The sequence below is a fragment of the Moschus berezovskii genome, chromosome 24, assembly GCF_049115385.1.
Source record: "Moschus berezovskii isolate FMDL1 chromosome 24, NW_MosBer_1.0, whole genome shotgun sequence".
Taxonomy (NCBI): domain Eukaryota; kingdom Metazoa; phylum Chordata; class Mammalia; order Artiodactyla; family Moschidae; genus Moschus; species Moschus berezovskii.
The window spans coordinates 20,414,018-20,434,590 of NC_142483.1; the positions used below are offsets into that span (position 1 = coordinate 20,414,018).

Sequence of the window (20,573 nt, forward strand, 5' to 3'; positions counted from 1 at the left end):
AGCACCTTCTGATAGAGTAATCTGGGCTCTCTGACCAAGATGCTGTCCTCATTGACAGTAACTCTGTCTAGCATTTGTCTGCAGATCCAAAGGAGTTAACAAGAAACAATTTATTTTTGTGTTTTAAAAATAGACTGATGCCAACAGCTGCAAGCTAAGCTACAGAGAGAGATAAAGAAATCTTGTTTACAAGTGAATTTGCATTATATAAATGCAATATGTTTTAATTCCATAAATATAGTTTTGATGCTGCTAATCTGAGAAAAATATTGATGTTTCCATAGTCTATTGCATATTGAAATTCATCCCCTTACATGAAATGGAATGATCCTAGAAACAATAAGAATGAATGTTAATTTGCTATGTCATTGGTAAAAAGCAAGTCCATTTATATCCTTGTCTTGGTCCATCAGACCTTATTAATACAGAAAGAGTAGCCACCCAGCAGGTTTGACCTCTTGACTAGCTAAGGACTGGTAGAGCTCAAGCTCTCTTCCATGTCAAATGACATGGGTCCACATCTCAGCACTACCACTTGCCAGCTGGGTGTCCTGAAGCATATATTTAACCTCTCTGTTTCAGTTTTCTCATCTGTGGAAAATAGATAGGAGTATCTATTCCCTAGAGTTGCTGTGAGGATGAAATGAGAGAATCCCCATAAGGGCTTAGTTTAGGGCCTGGCCCATAGTAACCCGATAAAAAGTAAAGTCTCTTCTAACTAATATATGTCATCCATGTGTGGAAATACATCATGGACCTGGAATACTAGTTTTTTTGTTTTTCACTTTTAGCAAAATAATTCTTATTAATTAATAGTTTAAATAGTTTAGCTAAATGGAAATACATAGACTTTAGGGGGGAAAAAAATCTCTTGCTTCATTTCTTCCGACTTTCCAGCTGTCATCCCAGAAGTATCATGTTCCACTATTTTAGCTATCTTCTATTTTTCCATTTCTCTACTGTATATGTATCACCTTTGTTCCCAGCTTTATTGAGAAATAATTGATATATATCACTGTATGAATTTAAGGTGTACAGCATGGTGGTTTGATTTACATCTACTGTGAAATGATACCCATAAGTAGATTTAGTTAGCATCCCTCATCTCATAAAAATACAATAAAAAGAAAAAAAAACAAATTTCTCCTTGTAATGAGAACTTAGTGTCTATCCTATTAAAAACCTTCCCATATACCACAAAGCTCTGCCAACTATAATCACCATGTTCTACATTATAATCCTAATACTTATTGTACAATTGAAGTTTGTACCTTTGATAATGACAAATCTGATCTTTTCCATGAGTCTGGTGTAGGTTTGCAGTGGGGGAAGGGTGCAGCTTTCCTTTATTTTTCCTTTTCTTAACATTCCACATGTAAATGAGGATTTGTCTTTGACTGACTTTATTTCACTTAGTATAATGCCTTCAAGATCCATTCATGTATCAGAAAAGGTAGAATTTCTTCATTTTTTATGGCTGAATAATATTCCATTGTATTATAATACCAAAATTTCTTAATCTATTCATCCATCAGTGGCCACTTTGGTTGTCTCCATATCTTGGCTATTATACAGAATGCTGGTATGAACATGGGAATGCAGATATCTTTTCCAGTTAGTGTTTTTGTTTCCTGTGTATGTATATGGAACAAACAGACTACAGCATCCAGGTTTAAGAGCTCATGTTGGATACATACAGCTTACTTCTAAGAACAGTTTTGACATTATTTATTTACTGTTCCCTATGATAAATGAGATGCCTAGGGAAAACATGGAATCTTTTAGACAACTGGGAAATCTGCTTCAGCAAGTATATTAGAGAAGGTAACTACCCCCAGTCACCTTTTCCTATCTAGTTCTTTTTTTAAGATATTGCAACTAATTTTTTAAAAAATGATATCTAAAATAACTGCTACTGTGTATCTGGTATTTTATACCAGGAAGCACCCCATGTGTTTTCATGTATTATCTAATTTAACCCTCACAATTAACCAATAGATAGATTCTCTTATTATCTCTATTTTTGAGAAAGAAAAAACTGAATTGTAAAGAGACGGGAAAGTGCTGAGTCAAGATATAAACATAGTAATTACAGTAACAACATAATAACATAATAATAACATCAAAACAGCAGCATCATTAAATTCCTGTGATGTGTCAAACAGCACTGAATGCTTTCACAATCATCTCCTATTTACAACAACCTTGTACTATTTTCATGTGGATGAGAAAACTGAGTACTTAAGTAAATTAGCTAAGGCAAGATGCAGGACTGTCTGGCCCCAAAGACTGCCTCGCCAGGCTAATGCCCTTTGGCCGAGGGTAGCGGGAAGGCTTATCAGATCCCTGAAGCTCTCCACCCGGTCTTAGGATATTGGAGAGCCCAGGACTTCAGAATTATCAGATCCAAGTCCCTCACTTGAAAAGTGTGGAAAGGGAGACCCAGAGAGAGAGAGGACAGGACTTGCATAAGGCAGTGAAAGAGCCAGAACTAAAACCCAGGTCGCCAGACCTCCACCAGGACTGGTGACTGGTGAGGCCCTCTCACACTGCAAGCAGGAAGGGGGACCCTGACAGCTGCAGGGGGTGGCACCAGTCCGTCACCTCTCCCTCTGCTCCCTCCTGACCATGCGGGACGATGTACACAGTCCTGGCACATTCAGAACTAGACAGAGTAGAGAGGCAAAGCCAGGAGGCACCCTGGTACCCTTTCATAATCTACCCAGAGCCAACTTCCCAACATGATTCTCCTAAAATAGATAACGATCAATGGAGAAGGGTTGGCTCAGGCGTATCTGGGTCTCCCTTACAGACATAAAACACAACAAAGCCCAGGTCTTTGAATCAACAAATCCCCTGAATTTTTTTCTGACTAAAAGCATATCTTTCCCAGTTTGTGTACGGGATAAAAACAATTAAACTGCTTTATACAGAAATCCTAAAAAGAGAGTTTTGGAGGTGTTGAATTAAAATTCATTCAGGATTATGTAATCCTTAAAATACAACAGTTGTTTGCTCTGCTTTGATTTCTAAGCTTTCCTTTGATGACAAATATTAATATTTATCATTTTTCTGATGTTGGGCTAATGAGAATCTTAAGGGTCTCACTTCTTCAGTGAGAATGCATTTAAATATTACATCATGGTAGATGTGCTGTTTTCTAACTTACAGTTCTTTGTTTTGAACATCAACCAGCATTTATATTTTTGTGTGCTGAATCCTGGGTTGTTGTTCACCAACATTTTTGGTAAACTTTATATGGCCAGAACCACTAGCCTCTCCATTTATTTCATGGCCAAATATGAGACTTCCCCAAGAAAATAACTACTTGCCAGGAAGTAGACAGAGCAACATTCTAGATTTAATGACAGTGCCCACAGGTAATTTACTGAGTGTTGACTATGCATCAGACACTGTGCAAGGCAGTTTTTATATCAACATATCTCACTGAATCCTCAAAACAACTCTTAAGAGTTAAGTAGTATTATCATCTTTGTTTTACAGAAAAACGAGACTCAGAGAGGCTGAGTCCTGTGCTCAAGATTACACAGCTAATGAGAAGCAAAGCCAGCAGTCAGTGCTCAGAACCAGACAGTGGGCTCCTCTCCATATTCCCTCCCTATGAGCCCCTCCTTGACTCCCCAGCATTTCACAATTCCTATTACCTGCACAATATCAATGACCCATCTGTTTGAAGCAGCAGCCACAGCATGACCCAGACTTTCAGATCTTGATGGTAATGAGGAGCCAAAACTCATTCTGTCTACCATGGGCCAGAGGATAGGACCAATGAGGTCCCTGCCCTCAGGGAGCAAACTTTCTTAAGAGGGAAAAGAGACAATATTAACGCAATATACAAGGTGTAACCTCCAATAAGGAGAGGAAATGAGTTTCTGTACAAGTTCAGAGAAATGATAAGAGGAACTGAGGTCTGAAGCTTCTGTAGATTTTACTTACTATACTCCCCATTCTGATATGACCTAAATCAAATCCCTTATGATTATACAATGGAAGTGACAAATAGATTCAAGGGATTAGATCTGATAAGACAGAGTGCCTGAAGAACTACGGACAAAGGATTGTGACATTGTACACGAGGCGGTGATCAAGACCATGCTCAAGAAACAGAAATGCAAAAAGGCAAAATGGTTGTCTGATGAGCCCTTACAAATAGTTGAGAAAAGAAGAGAAGCAAAAGGCAAAGGAAAAAAGGAAAGATATATCCATCTGAATGCAGAGTTCTAAACAATAGCAAGGAGAGATAAGAAAGCCTTCCTCAGTGATCAATGCAAAGAAATAGAGGAAAACAATAGAATAGGAAGGACTATAGAGATCTCTTCAAGAAAATTAGAGATACAAAGGGAACATTTCAAGCAAAGATGGGCACAATAAAGGACAGAAATGGTATAGACCTAACAGAAGCAGAAGACATTAAAGAGTTGGCAAGAATATACAGAAGAACTATACAAAAAAGATTTCAATAACACAGATAACCATGATGGTATGATCACTCACGTAGAGCCAGACATCCTGGAAAGTGAAGTCAAGTGGGCCTTAGGAAGCATCACTACAAACAAAGCTAGTGGAGGCGATGGAATTCCAGTTAAGTTATTTCAAATCCTAAAAGATGATGCTGTGAAAGTGCTACACTCAATATGCCAGCAAATTTTGAAAACTCAGCAGTGGCCACAGGACTGGAAAAGGTCAGTTTACATTCCAATCCCAAAGAAAGGCAAAGAACGTTCAAACTACTGCACAACTGCAATTTCACTAGCAAAGTAATGCTCAAAATTCTCCAAACCAGGCTCCAACAATACATGAACCGAGAACTTCCAGATGTTCAAGCTAGATTTAGAAAAGGCAGAGGAACCAGAGATCAAATTGTCAACATCCGTTGGATCACAGAAAAAGCAAGAGAGTTCCAGGAAAAACATCTACTTTTGCCTTATTGACTACGCCAAAGCCTTTGACTGTGTGGATCACAACAATCTATGCAAAATTCTTAAAGAGATGGCAATACCAGACCACCTGGCCTCCTGAGAAGTCTGTATGCAGGTCAAAAAGTAACAGTTAGAATCACACATGGAACAATGGACTGGTTCCAAATTGGGAAAGGAATATATCAAGGCTGTATATTGTCACCCTGCTTATTTAACTTGTATGCAGAATACTTCATGCAAAATGCCGGGCTGAACAAAGCACAGCTGGAATCAAGACTGCTGGGAAAAACATCAATAACCTTAGATAGGCAGATGATTTCTGCTTCATTGACTATGCCAAAGCCTTTGACTGTGTGGATTACAATAAACTGTGGAACATTCTGAAAGAGATGGGAATACCAGAACACCTGACCTGCCTCTTGAGAAACCTGTATGCAGGTCAGGAAGCAACAGTTAGAAATGGACATGGAACAACAGACTGGTTCCAAATAGGAAAAGGAGTACGTCAAGGTTGTATATTGTCACCCTGCTTATTTAACTTATATGCAGAGTACATCATGAGGAACGCTGGGCTGGAAGAAGCACAGGCTGGAATCAAGATAGCCGGGAGAAATATCAATAACCTCAGATATGCAGATGACACCACCCTTATGGCAGAAAGTGAAGAGGAACTCAAAAGTCTCTTGATGAAAGTGAAAGAGGAGAGTGAAAAGTTTGGCTTAAAGCTCAACATTCAGAAAACAAAGATCATGGCATCTGGTCCCATCACTTCATGGGAAATAGATGGGGAAACAGTGGAAACTGTGTCAGACTTTATTTTTGGGCTACAAAATCACTGCAGATGCTGATTGCAGCCATGAAATTAAAAGACGCTTACTCCTTGGAAGGAAAGTTATGACCAACCTAGATAGCATATTAAAAAGCAGAGACATTACTTTGCCTACAAAGGTCCATCTAGTCAAGGCTATGGTTTTTCCCGTGGTCATGTATGGATGTGAGAGTTGGACTGTGAAGAAAGCTGATTGCCGAAGAATTGATGCTTTTGAACTGTGGTGTTGGAGAAGACTCTTGGGAGTCCCTTGGACTGCAAGGAGATCCAACCAGTCCATTCTAAAGGAGATCAATCCTGGGTGTTCATTGGAAGGACTGATGCTAAAGCTGAAACTCCAATACTTTGGCCACCTCATGCGATGAGTTGACTCACTGGAAAAGAGTCTGATGCTAGGAGGGATTGGGGGTGGGAGGAGACGGGGACGACAGAGAATGAGATGGCTGGATGGCATCACCGACTCGATGGACATGAGTTGGAGTGAACTCCAGGAGTTGGTGATGGACAGGGAGGCCTGGTGTGCTGTGATTCATGGGGTTGCAAAGAGTCAGACACGACTGAGCAACTGAACTGAACTGAACTGAACTGAACCATCCCTATGGCAGAAAGCAAAGAGGAACTAAAGAGCCTCTTGATGAAAGTGAAAGAGGACGAAGATCATGGCAGCCAGTCCCATCACTTCATGGCAAATAGATGGGGAAACAATGGAAACAGTGACAGACTTTATTTTGGGGGGCTCCAAAATCACTGAAGATGGTGACTGCAGCCATGAAATTAAAAGACACTTGCTCCTTGGAAGAAAAGCTATGACCAACCTAGATAGCATATTAAAAAGCAGAGACATTACTTTGTCGACAAAGGTCCATCTGATCAAAGATATGGTTTTTCCAGTAGTCATGTAAGGATGTGAGAGATGGACCATAAATAAAGCTGAGCACCAAAGAATTGATGCTTTAGAACTGTGGTGTTGGAGAAGACTCTTGACAGTCCCTTGGACTGCAAGGAGATCCAACTAGTCCATCCTAAAGGACATCAGTCCTGAATATTCATTGGAAGGACTGATGCTGAAGCTGAAACTCCAATACTTTGGCCACCTGATGCGAAGAACTGACTCTTTGGAAAAGACCCTGATGCTGGGAAAGATTGAAGGTGGGAGGAGAAGGGGATGACAAAGGATGAGATGGTTGGATGGTGTCATGACTCAATGGACATGAATTTGAGTAAGTTCTGGGAGTTGGTTATGGACAGGGAAGCCTGGCATGCTGCATTCCATGGGTTTGCAAAGAGTTGGACATGATGAGCCACTGAACTGAACTCCCCACGCAACCAGGACTTGGCTAACCAGAGAAGGAATAGAGGATGGCCCAGAAGTAATGTGGTTCAGCGCAAAGTACAACGCTGAATTCCAAATTAGGGACCTGCTGTGCCTGTGTGCTAGTTGCTTCACTCATGTCTGACTCTTTTCAACCCCATGGACTGTAACCCACCAGGCTCCTCTGTCCAGGGGATTCTCCAGGCAAGAATACTGGAGGAGGTTGCCATGCCCTCCTCCAGGGGATCTTCCTGACCCAGGATTAAACCCAGGGCTCTTACATCTTCTGCATTGGAGGCAGGTTCTTTAACACTAGCGCCACCTGGGAAGCCCAAGGACCTGACAAGGACCACATACACTGAACAGGGACCACATGCTGAGGAGGCAGCATCAGCAAAATAGCCACTACTCATGCCTTCATGGAGCTTACAGTTGAGATCAAAAATTAAAGAGTTGAAATGAAAGCTATAAAAAAATTTAAGAGGACATTTATTCAAAGAAGACATATACAGATGGCCAACAGGCACATGAAAAGATGCTCAGCACTCCTAATTATTAGAGAAATGCAAATCAAAACTATAATGAGGTATCACCTCACACTGGACAAACGGCAATAATCAAAAAGTCTACAAATAATAAGTGCTGAAGAGGGTGTGGAGAAAAAAGAACCCTCCTACATTGTTGGTGGGAATGTAAATTGATGCAGCCACTATTAAGAACAATAGGGAGAATCCTTAAAAAGCTAAAAACAGAGTCATGATACAATCCAATAATTCCACTCTTGGGCATATATCCAAATAAAACTATAATTTAAAAAGATACAAGCACCCCTGTGTTCACAGCAGTACTGTGCACAACAGCCAAAACAAGGAAACAATCTAAGTGTTCATTGACAGATGAGTGGATAAAGAAGATGTGGTACATATATGTATGGAATACTGCTGCTGCTGCTGCTGCTGCTAAGTCGCTTCAGTCGTGTCCGACTCTGTGCGACCCCATAGACAGCAGCCCACCAGGCTCCTCCTTCCATGAGATTTTCCAGGCAAGAGTACTGGAGTGGGGTGCCATTGCCTTCTTCTGCAATGGAATACTACTCAGCCATAAAAAAGAATGAAACAATGTTATTTGCAGCAGTACAGATATATCTAGTCACTAAATGAAGTAAGTCAGAAAGACAAATAGATAATATCACTTATATGTGGAATCTAAAATATGACAAAAATGAACTTTCCTGAAATAGAAGCATTCATTAACATTGAGAACAGACTTGTGGTTGCCAAGGGGGAGGGGATGTGGGAAAGGAATGGAGTGGGAATTTGGGGTTAGCAGATGCAAACTATTATATAGGGAATGGATAGACAACAAGGTCCTACTGTATAGCATGGGAGACTATAGTCAATATTCTGTGATAAACCATAATGAAAAAAATACAAAAAATATATAATATAAATATATATATATAAGAATGTAATTTAACTTATTTAACTTACATGCAGAGTACATCATGAGAAATGCTGGACTAGATGAAGCACAAACTGGAATCAAGATCGCCGGGAGAAATATCAATAACCTCAGATATGCAGATGACACCACCCTTATGGCAGAAAGCGAAGAAAAACTAAAGAGTCTTTTGATGAAAATAAAAGAGGAGAGTGAAAAAGTTGGCTTAAAACTCAACATTCAAAAAACTAAGATCATGGCATCTGGTCTCATCACTTCATGACAAACAGATGGGAAACAGTGGAAACAGTAACATTTATTTTGGGGGGCTCCAAAATCACTGAGGATGGTGACTGCAGCCATGAAATTAAAAGACACTTGCTCCTTGGAAGAAAAGCTATGACCAACCTAGATAGCATATTAAAAAGCAGAGACATTACTTAGCCAACATAGGTCCATCTGATCAAAGCTATGGTTTTTCCAGTAGTCATGTATGGATATGAGAGTTGGACTATAAAGAAATCTGAGCACCGAAGAATTGATGCTTTTGAACTGTGATGTTGGAGAAGACTCTTGACAGTCCCTTGGACTGCAAGGAGATCCAACTAGTCCATCCTAAAGGACATCAGTCCTGAATATTCATTGGAAGGACTGATGCTGAAGCCGAAACTCCAATACTCTGGCCACCTGATGCAAAGAACTGACTCATTGGAAAAGACCCTGATGCTGGGAAAGATTGAAGGTGAGAAGGGGATGACAGAGGATGAGATGGTTGGATGGCGTCAATGACTCAATGGACATGAGTTTGAGTAAATTCCGGGAGTTGGTGATGGACAGGGAAGCCTGGCATGCTGCAGTCCATGGGGTTGCAAAGAGTCAGACAGGACTGAGAGACTGAACTGAACTGACAAATGTAATATTTATATATATAAATATTGTTACATTTTACCTACTTCCCAGGTGGTGCTAGTGGTAAAGAACCTGATTGCTAACACAAGAGACCTCCTAAGAGACAGGAGTTCAATCCCTGGGTTGGGAAGATCCCCTGGAGAAGGGAATGGCAACCCACTCCAGTATTCTTGCCTGGAGAATCCCACGGACAGAGGAGGCTGGTAGGTTACAGTCCATAGGGTAAAAAACAGTCGGAAACTACTATAGATAGATAGATAGATATCTGAATCACTTTGCTGTAGAACAGAAACTAACATAACATTGTAAATCAACTCTATTTTAACTTAAAAAAAATAGTATGGCAACACAGTGGAAGCTATAAGGATCTAGAACATTGATATTCCAACTGTGACCCACGGTTCCACATCTGTAGCACCTAGGAACTAGCTAGAAGTGCAGAAGCTTCTGGCCAAACCACGCCTGCATATAGTTCCAGGAAGGCCCTGACACACAAGGGCTGGACTCAGCTGTTTCATCTGCACCAGAAAACCAAAGACAGCTAATTCCTCTGGGCCAGGGAGACCTTGGTCTGTTGCCTTGTTCGAAGTTCAAAAACTGAGAGGAAGCGATAGCTTAGAGGAAGCATTCTGTCGGGCAGACAGAGGCCAAGAGAGGGCCTCAGCTGCAGATTTATCTGTGGCCGCTGTCTGCTGGGTTTGCTTTTACCTCCTCAGCTGGCAGAACCCAGCAACTTGGAGCCACCTGTTGTTTTTGTAGCCCCAGCATCACTTCACTGTTGATGAAGGCATCAACACTTCACATTAATCAGGCCTCTCTGTGTGTAGAGCCATGTAAGCTGTGCCCAGCACAACCTCAGAGGTACCATCTGCATACATATTTGTGGAATGAAAAACCGAAAAACAACGTTCCCTTCCCCTCCACCCGACCATCCTCTTGTTGACTTACCCTCCCATAACCTCCGCATTTGTTTCCTCTCTTTCTCTGTCTCCTTCTGCGTCTCTGTCTTTCTCTCCCGCTTTTCCCTGATCTCCTGCAGATTACTACCTCTTCCTTCACTAGGCTTGTTCCTGGAGGAGGTTGGACAGAGACTGACAGTACTTCAGGGTTTAGATAAACAATCTTATTCTAGCAGGTTCTAGCCCCTTCCTCTGCCTGTCCTCAGGGCTCCAAGCACACACACAAAATCCAGCCTCGAGGCATCACTCAAGCATCTACTGACATGACCAAATAGGTTCTGTCCTGCAGTGGACGTGGAGGGAAATAGCAGTGAGTTTGTTTGTTTGTTTTCCTTAATTGAAGACACACAAAGGAGACTTCACATCTTGCAGAAAATAAAAATTCTGCTCTTATCACATAAAACAAACTTTAGCAATTAAACGACTGCAGACCATACTCTCCTAAAGCCTGTGCCCAACTAAAATACGCATGCATTAAACCTCACGAGGAAGCACTGATACTTCAACATTACCTATGGTGGGTTTTAGTTCCAAGAGCTGTGAGCCTGAAAAACTGAAAAATACACCAAATTTTAATGGAACTCTGAGGTAAATCCATAATGAGGAACACTAGTAAACACAAAATGATTCAGAGTCTTTTAAGCTCCAGAATACGGTCAATGAGTGCCTTTTGTGAACCCCTTAACCAGTTTCTCAATTTTCTTTTCTTTTCCTTCTTATTTACCATTATAAGAAAACCTCAGGATACATGTAAATTCACCCAAAATATGTAATATTTAAGTTGTATTAAACCCTCCAGCAAATCACTTTTCCCTTATTTTTCCCTCAAATTTAGAAAGAGCTTAGATTTTTTTGCCATCAAATTCAGAGTCAATTGCTGCAAGAAATATACTTCTTTGCCCATAAAGTTCAAACTTTTACAAATGATTGGAATAAGTTCAGCACTTCACCTGTGAGACATGAGCAAAAACAGTGGAATTAAAGAAAGTCTATTTCACCTAGTATTCAAAACGTGATAAGGAAACATGGAGCAGGACGCAAAACGTGGTTTTTTACTAGTAACACTAAGAATAAAACCAAAGCTGCCATGTACTGAATGCCAATTTCTGTATCAAGCACAATAACCCTTTCCAGGGGTGACCTCATTCAAAATTTAAATCATGACTAAAGCAACAGAAATTATTAACCCCCTCATTTCACAGAGAATAAGGAAATCGAGGCTCAAAGAGATTAGGTCACTTTCCCCAATGTCACACAGCAAGTAAGTGATAAAACCAAGTTTAGAATCCAGGTCTTCTGCTCTCCAGACTCCATTCTCTTAATCACCATGATCTCTCACCTAGAACACTGAGGAGTCTCCTAAGTACCTGCTTGCTACTTAAAGTACAGTCCATGGACCAGCAGCATCAGCCTGTTAGAAACACTGAATATCTGGCCCATTCCAGATCTGCTGAATCAGTCTCTACATTTTAGAATTAGCAGGAGATTCAAATGTACGTTAAAGAAACGCAGGCCTACCTGCTTTTCTCACATCAACTATGATCTCTCACAAATTCATCATCTATACTGCATCCAAACTCTTTAAAAAACAAATCAAATAATTTTATTTGTCCCCTTAAGATTTCCCTGGTAAAGAATCCACCTGCAATGCAGAAGACCCCGGTTCCATTTCTGGGTTGGGAAGATGCCCTGGAGAAGGGATAGGCTACCCACTCAGGTATTCTTGAGCTTCCCTGGTGGCTCAGCTAGCAAAGAATCCTCCTGCAATGACGGAGACCTGGGTTCGATCCCTGGGTTGAGAAGATCCCCTGGAGAAGGGAACTGCTACCCACTCCAGTATTCTGGCCTGAATGTGGACTGTATAGTCCACGGAGTCATAAAGAGTCAAACACAACTGAATGACTTCAAAAAAAAAAAAAAAAGACGTTTAAATGGTCTCACAAATACCTTTGAATAAAGTCTGAAATTCTTGAACAATACAGGTAACTGGACTCTGCAAACTATCACCCATGCCTGCCTCTGCAGCCTCATCTTTCCCTTTCAATGATTTGTATTTCCCAAGCACAGAGACCTTTCTGCTTATCAAATCCTAACACACTCCACCTCCTTCCTTCTCTCCTTCAAGTTCTTCACTGCTTAGGATATACAGCCAGGATCACCTCCATATCAGTAGCACTCGAGGCTGTATCTCCAATGCATAGCAGTGCGGTGCCTGGCACAGAGCTAGAAGCAGGGAAAATGTGCTCAGTAATTACATTAAGATAACTTGACTGGGGGCCTTGACTGTTTCCTTCATTCTTCTTCTCTTTGCTCTTGCTATGATCTTCATTTTGTTGTTGGTGCTTTAATATTTATTTAATTGGCTGCGCTGGGTCTTAATTGCAGCAGGTAGGATCTTTAGCTGCAGCATACAGGACTCTTAGTTGTGGCATGAGGGATCTAATTCCCTGAAAACCAGGGACTAAACCCAGGCCCTTTGCATTGACAGTGTGGAATCTTAGTCACTGAACCCCCAGGGAAGTCCCCTACGATCCTCATTCTGTTTCTCCTTTCCTGTCCCCTATCTCACTGCTTTTCTGGGACTTCTCTGGTGGTCCAGGGGCTAAATCTCTGCGTTTCCACTGCAGGGGGTGTCAGTTCAATGCCTAGCGGGGGAACTAAGATCCCACATGCTGCCGGCCAAAAAGAAAAAGAGCAAACCCCTTTTCTGTCAGTAACCTCATGACTATTGAAGTTGTCAGCTTTAGAAAGAAGCACTGCCATGTCCACATGGCCATTGCCCCGGGATTACTCATCAGCTAGATGACAACTGCTTCACTTTAACCCTGAGGCTCCTGAGATAGGCCCAGTCCTTTCTAGAAGTGGACACAAGGCCCCACTGACAGTCAGCCGCTTTTCAACCCAAGATTTCATATATAGATGAAACCAGAGATCAGGCACCTCTCAGCAGGCAATGCAGAGCCAAAAGCTTCACTATCTGCCTACACAAGAGAGTTTCACTGGGCTGACAAGATGGGTTATCAAGAGCTGCAGTTAACTACACTTTTTTTCTAAAGATTTACTTATTTTTGGTTCTACTGGGTCGTTGTCGCTGCGTGCAGGTTTTCTCTAGTTGTGGCTAGGGGCAGGGGTCTACTCTTTGTTGCAATGCATGGGCTTCTCACTGCAGCGGCTTCTCTTGTTGTAGAACACAGGCTGTAGGCGCATGGCCATCCATGGTTGCAGCACAGGGGCTCAGGAACTGTGGCTCCTGGGCTCCCAAGCATTGGCTCAGTAGTTGTGGCACACGGGGCTTATCTGCTCTGCGACATGTGGGAACCTCAACAACCAGGAATCAAACCTGTGAGCCCTGCATTGGCAGGCAGATTCTCAACCACTAGACCACCAGGGAAGCCCTAACTTCATATTTTATACATGTTGGCCAAGCTTGCTACTCTAAGAAAACAAATGACAGACACTTTTATGAAACAGGGATCTACCTCTAGATTAAATCTTGAGTACATATATTTTCATAAACAATTTTACATTAATAATAACAAAAATAAGATCTATTCATCTATTGAATATAAGCTATTGAGTGACTGAAAATATGCTCAAATCTTTAAACACACTGTCTTATTTAATCTTTATCATCAGTTTATAAGGTACAAGTGCTTATTATCCCTATTTTACAAGAGGAAACCAAAGGTTTAGTAACATGCTGAAGAGGCAGGGCTGGGATTTGAATCACAGGCTTTCAGACTACCACTCTCTGTGTTTTGCTATTTGAATCACTTTCTCATCTTAGAAGTCACAGACCTGGACATTCCCAAAGAAACAGTCCCTCAGAGGATGACCTCAAAGGCTGAAATTTTTCTCTGCAATGTGGACATTGAAAGCAACCTGCTACAGCTTCTATTTCAAAGCTGCATTTCAACATTAAAAGAGAAAACTGAGATTCAAGGGGGAAATGTAGGAACAGGGCTCAAAGGTGCTTATGAATGCAATTCCACAAATACTTTTTCAGTGTCTACCAGTGGTCAAGCAGTATGCTGGAAGATGATGGATCAGACTGTCATTTAGAAAAGAGCTGGAGGGACAGCGGTGATGAGCAGAACGTGTCCCATAGTAACTGTCTCAGGAATGTTTAGCCAATAATTTAAAAAACTGCTGCTTTAATTTTTATATGCATTTATTAACATTTGGCTACGCATGGTCTTAGTTGAGGCATGTGGGATCTTTGATCTCAGTTGTGGCATGCAACATCTAGTTCCATGATCAGGGGACAAACCCTGGCCCCTTGCTTTGGGAGCACAGAGTTTCAGCCACTGGACCACCAGGGAAGTCTCTAAAACTGCTACTTTATTATCTCATCATGCAGAAACCATCTTTCACACATGAGAGTTGAGAGTCCCCTACTTTATTATCTGTGAATACATAACTGAAAGGACCAATGTGTCTTCTAAAACAAAAGTTTTGTGTAATTCAAACAACTCGTGTGTTCATTTATAACCTGTATTAAAGGATTAGATTTCAAATGTATGTGAATGCAAACACAATGTCAGATTTTGTTATCATGTCTCAAAGGACAAAAGAGAAAAGAATAATAGCCAAAATAAGACTAAACTCCCAAAATACAAAAGGAACATCCTGAACCTGCATGTACATAAAAAGACAGGGACACAGAAACATTTCCTAAAGCATTCCACCAAAAATTATAGGAATAAGGCAAGGGCAAGGGTACTAAGTAAAAGAACCATGAGCCTAAAAGGTTACATCATACAGTACTATGGGGGCTTCCCTCATGGTCAGACAGTAAAGAATCTGCCTGCAATGCAGGAGACCCAGGTTCGATCCGTGGGTTGAGAAGATCCCCTGGCAAAGGAAATGGCAATCTACTCCAGTATTCTTCCTGGAGAATCCCATGGACAGAGAAGACTGGCAGGCTACAGTCCATGGGATCGAAAAGAGTCGCACACGACTGAACGACTACCACCACCACTCCACTACTTCTACTACAGGACTATGAGGCCTACAGAACCCTGTCTCCCTGCAGAAACAGAATATTTCTGACAAAGGCATGAGATGAGGACTGCGAAACATGATGTACCTCACTCCCCTCATTTTTTTTTTACTTCCCTAATTTTAAAATGAAAAAGCTAATTAGTTTATAAGGCCATTCTAGCCCTAACCCCTTAGCTACTTTTCATCCATGAGGCCCTATACCTAAAGAGAGATGAGCATATAAAAATACTCAAAAAACATTTATTGAATTAATGAAATATTACAACCTTACCAATAATAAGAAACAAGACTTTACAACAATCAGCACTGGTCTGTGACCTAAAACAACAAATTAGGAGAGAAACCATTATCTAAACAGCTTCATATCTGGTGTTCCTGCCAGTTGACTGTTGGTAGAATGAAAATAACCCAGGACTTGGAAAGAAGATATTTGGGTCTAGTCTCATGTCTGACACGAACTGACTCTGTGACCTCTGGCAAACTGCTTTATCACCTGGGCCAGTTACCTGTTCTCTAAAATAAGGGTATTATAAAACTATTTATAGCTAACATTTGTGAAACGTGTACTATATGACAGGAACTGTTCTAAGATTTTTGCCTCAGATTTAGATGAAGCGATACCATTTAGTGTCTAACTACAGAGACAACATGGTATAATGGAAAGATTCCAAGTTCCATACTCTGAAAGGATAGGCTCCCTGTACGTTCTTCTAAGCAGAGACCGTCAAGAAGACAGGGTTACAATGCTGGGACTTCTATTCACTTCTATTCACTAGCAAGAGGAGAAGGGGACGACAGAGGATAAAATGGTTGGATGGCCTTATCAACTCAATGCACATGAGTTTGAGCAAATTCAGGAAGTTGGTGATGAATTGGAAAGCATGGCACGCTGCAAGCCATGGGGTCGCAGAGTCAGACAGGACAGAGCGACAACTGAACTGAACTGATTCACCAGATGAGTTAACTTCACCACGTTGCTTAATTTTCCTAGCCTTAGATTTCTAACATGGAAACTGCACATGAAAATGACTGTTCCTCTCATATAGCTCTTGAGAAGATTAAAATGTAATAACTAAAAGTAATGTCCAGAATGGGAAAGACTAGAGACCTCTTCAAGAAAATTAGAGATACCAAGGGAACATTTCATGCAAAGATGGGCTCGATAATGGACAGAAATGGTATGGACCTAACAGAAGCAGAAGATATTAAGAAGAGGTGGCAAGAATACAAGAATAACTGTACAAAAAGATCTTCACAACCAAGATAATCACAATGGTGTGATCACTTACCTAGAGCCAGACATCCTGGAATGTGAAGTCAAGTGGGCCTTAGAAAGCATCACTATGAACAAAGCTAGTGGAGGTGATGGAATTCCAATTGAGCTATTTCAAATCCTGAAAGATGATGCTGTGAAAGTGCTGCACTCGATATGCCAGCAAATTTTGAAAACTCAGCAGTGGCCACAGGACTGGAAAAGGTCAGTTTTCATTCCAATCCCAAAGAAAGGCAATGCCAAAGAATGCTCAAACTACCGCACAATTGCACTCATCTCCCACGCTAGTAAAGTCATGCTCAAAATTCTCCAAGCCAGGCTTCAGCAATATGTGAACCATGAACTCCCAGATGTTCAAGCGGTTTTAGAAGAGGCATAGGACCCAGAGATCAAATTGCCAACATCCGCTGGATCATCGAAAAAGCAAGAGAGTTCCAGAAAAAAATATATTTCTGCTTTATTGACTATGCCAAAACCACAATAAACTGTGGAAAATTCTGAAAGAGATGGGAATACCAAACCACCTGACCTGCCTCCTGAGAAACCTATATGCAGGTCAGGAAGCAACAGTTAGAAATGGACATGGAACAACAGACTGGTTCCAAATTGGGAAAGGAGTACATCAAGGTTGTATATTGTCACCCTGCTTATTCAACTTATATGCAGAGTACATCATGAGGAACGCTGGGCTGGAAGAAGCACAAACTGGAATCAAGATTGCCGGGAGAAATATCAATAACCTCAGATATGCAGATGACACCACCCTTATGGCAGAAAGTGAAGAGGAACTAAAAAGCCTCTTGATGAAAGTGAAAGAGGAGAGTGAAAAAGGTGGCTTGAAGCTCAACATTCAGAAAACTAAGATCATGGCATCTGTTCCCATCACTTCATGGCAAATAGATGGTAAAACAGTGGAAACAGTGTCAGACTTTATATTTTGGGGCTCCAAAATCACTGCAGATGGTGATTGCAGCCACGAAATTAAATGATACTTACTCCTTGGAAGGAAAGTTATGATCAATCTAGATAGCATATTAAAAAGCAGAGACATTACTTTGCCAGCCAAGGTCCGTCTAGTCAAGGCTATGGCTTTTCCCATGGTCATGTATGGATGTGAGAGTTGGACTGTGAAGAAAGCTGATCGCCGAAGAATTGATGCTTTTGAACTGTGGTGTTGGAGAAATCTCTTGAGAGTCCCTTGGATTGCAAGGAGATCCAATCAGTCCATTCTAAAGGATATCAGTCCTTTCATTGGAAGGACCGATGCTAAAGCTGAAACTCCAATACTTTGGCCACCTCATGCGAAGAGTTAACTCATTGGAAAAGACTCTGATGCTGGGAGGGATTGGGGGCAGGAGGAGAAGGGGACAACTGAGGATGAGATGGCTGGATGACATCACCTACTCGATGCATATGAATTTGGGTGAGCTCCGGGAGTTTTTGATGGACAGGGAGACCTGGCGTGCTGCGATTCATGGGGTCGCAAAGAGTCGGACCCGACTGAGTAACTGAACTGGATGTCTATTTATAAGAAAGATATTACATTTTATTACTAGATGTGTGACTGCAGACAGTTCATCTTTGCAAGTGTTTTTACTCATCTACAAATGTGAGATGTAGTATTCACTGTTTGCAAACATGCATAATCCCTAACATACTTAGAAGAGCGTTTACAATAATCTCCTATACTTAGTACCTGGAGAAAGTAAACAATCAACAAAAACACAGTTTTACTAAACCTATCTCAACAGACTCGGTTCTAGTGGCTCTAGCAGGTGGACGCAAGATTGGCAGCAAAAAACGCAGCGCCAAGTGGAAGTTGTAGTTCCGAGTCAAGGAGCTGCTCCACACAAAGGCTGAAGTGAAACTTCATCTACCAGGAGACACCGCACCACGCCAAATGGCAGGCTGGGAGATGGAGTACCAGCCCTCCGGGAAGCAAAAAGAGGGACTGCAACTCCCAGAAGCCTCCGCGGTCCGGGCCGCCGGCGAAAAGATGGAGCCAGAAAGTGGAGAGTTCAGGTACACCACCTTAACAGGTGCGAGTTGGGGCCGCCCTCGGTAGTCCGGGACCCGGCAAGTTTCAGAGCCTTTCTACAACAACCTCTGGCGTTTTTTGTGCTGGTTGCCAGCACGTTTTTCAGAGGCCCACATTAATAAAGCTGTAAGTTTCCAAGGGGCAAGCTTTCACAGGCAAGACCTCATTTACATTTCAGCTCCTGGCAGCTCCTTAGGCCACTTGGGCAGGGAGCATTGAGCTCTTTTTTCCTAGGTATGCACTGTGAGTGGCTGGTCATACAGCAAAGGGAGAATTCGATCCTAGAGAGGAGGCTGCAAATCCAGCTCCAGTTTCACCGACCGACCTTTTTTTTTCCTACATGAACAAACCTTTAAAATCCCCACGTTTTCATATAAAAACCTTAAGCCATAAAAAGATGTAAGGAAGTCCAACAAAGTACTGATTTTTCTCCTCCTATAATAAATTATTATTTGTGTTTCTTAAATACTAAATGTAAAACTGTCTCCCAAAATATTGCCTTCCCTGTACCCTGCTCGGCTCTTCTGGACACGTGTTCAAACCACCCCCCTCCACCTCGGGAACCAAGAGCTGGGTGTTTTAACACTGGTCGTTATCTGTTGCACCAGAAGGTCCTGCTACTTAACAGTGAAATTGAAAACCATCTAAAGTGGCCAGTGCCAACTACACCACCAGGGCCGGGAGCTGGGGCCTCCCTGGAACCGCTGGCGTGGCCCCATGCCTCAGTTTACCCACCTATAAAATACAGCAGAAGAGAGGCAGGTTAGGATTAGGGAGAGTGCTCAGCAACAAGCCATGTAAAGGCTCGGTGACGTGGGAAGGTCCTCCGGACAGACCCCCACCACGTCCCAGCTAGCTGCGAGGACCCAGTTAGACTCCGCCCCACTGGGACGCCGGAGTAATGACCAGACGCATGTGGAAACCCTGACCTGCGCCACAGAAACGCTGTTCGACTTGGGCTTGCCCACAGCCCCTACCTTCCAAGATCTTGGCAGCTGAGAAGTAAAGGCAGAGGGAGGGAGCGCGGGGCAGGAACAGCGCCTGGGCTTGTGCCCACGGGGGTGGCTGCCTGAGGTTCCCGGGAGCAGAGGGCAAAAAGTCCCGCGACTGGCCAGAACAGAGCAGGGACTCCAACTCCCAGATGGCTGTGCAGTATGGAAGGGACCCAAGATGGCTACCCGTCCGGGGACAGGGCCGCGGGCCAATAGGCGCAGAGCACGCGCCTACACCAGCCAATCAGAAGCTAGAGTAACAAAATCCCTGTTTAAGGGCCGGGAACACTGTCCCTCTCTGAAGTGAAGCTGAGGAGACAATCTCCTCAGTAAGTTTCGTCATAGTTCACACAGTTTGGTTTTTTTTTGTTTTTTTTTTACCAAATGTAAAAAGTAACATCATTGTTTCAGTTCAGTTCAGTCGCTCAGTCGTGTTCGACTCTTTTTAGGCTGTGCTATATTTTTGTTTCCTTCTTTCCTCCCAAATGCGTTCAACTTACTCCCCTACTATTCCTCACTGTCTGAATTTCCTTTCCCTTCCTCGCCTCCTTCCGGATCTTTTTGATTCCTAAAGCCTTTTCTTTTCTCTCAGAACGCGGCCCGCGGGCCTTACTTTGATCCAGTTTATGCGTGAACTCCGCCTTCCCTGGTATCTTAACTGAAGTTGTACCACAGACCCCTGTCCGTTCCTTTCTTCTTTTTTGTTTGCTATTCTTCTCCTTACTTCTTGCCCTTAACCAAGCATTGTATATAATTTATCTTTTATATCATCTTGTCCCCTAGAATGAGGGCTTCCCTGATAGCTCAGTTGGTAAAGAATCCGCCTGCAATGCAGGAGACTTCGGTTCTATTCCTGTGTCGGGAAGATCCGCTGGAG

General features: G+C 42.2%; 1 protein-coding gene across 2 annotated transcripts in view; it reads right to left on the reverse strand.

The window, feature by feature from the left end:
* The window catches only part of FHIT (fragile histidine triad diadenosine triphosphatase), a 1,558,201-nt gene extending 1,538,363 nt beyond the window's left edge, over window positions 1–19,838 (reverse strand). For both annotated transcript variants that reach the window (XM_055414232.2, XM_055414233.2), the window contains exon 1: window positions 19,682–19,838. The gene's annotated coding sequence lies outside the window, so the exon portion shown is untranslated. The remainder of the gene's footprint in view (window positions 1–19,681) is intronic.
* Between the last annotated feature and the right edge of the window lie 735 nt (window positions 19,839–20,573).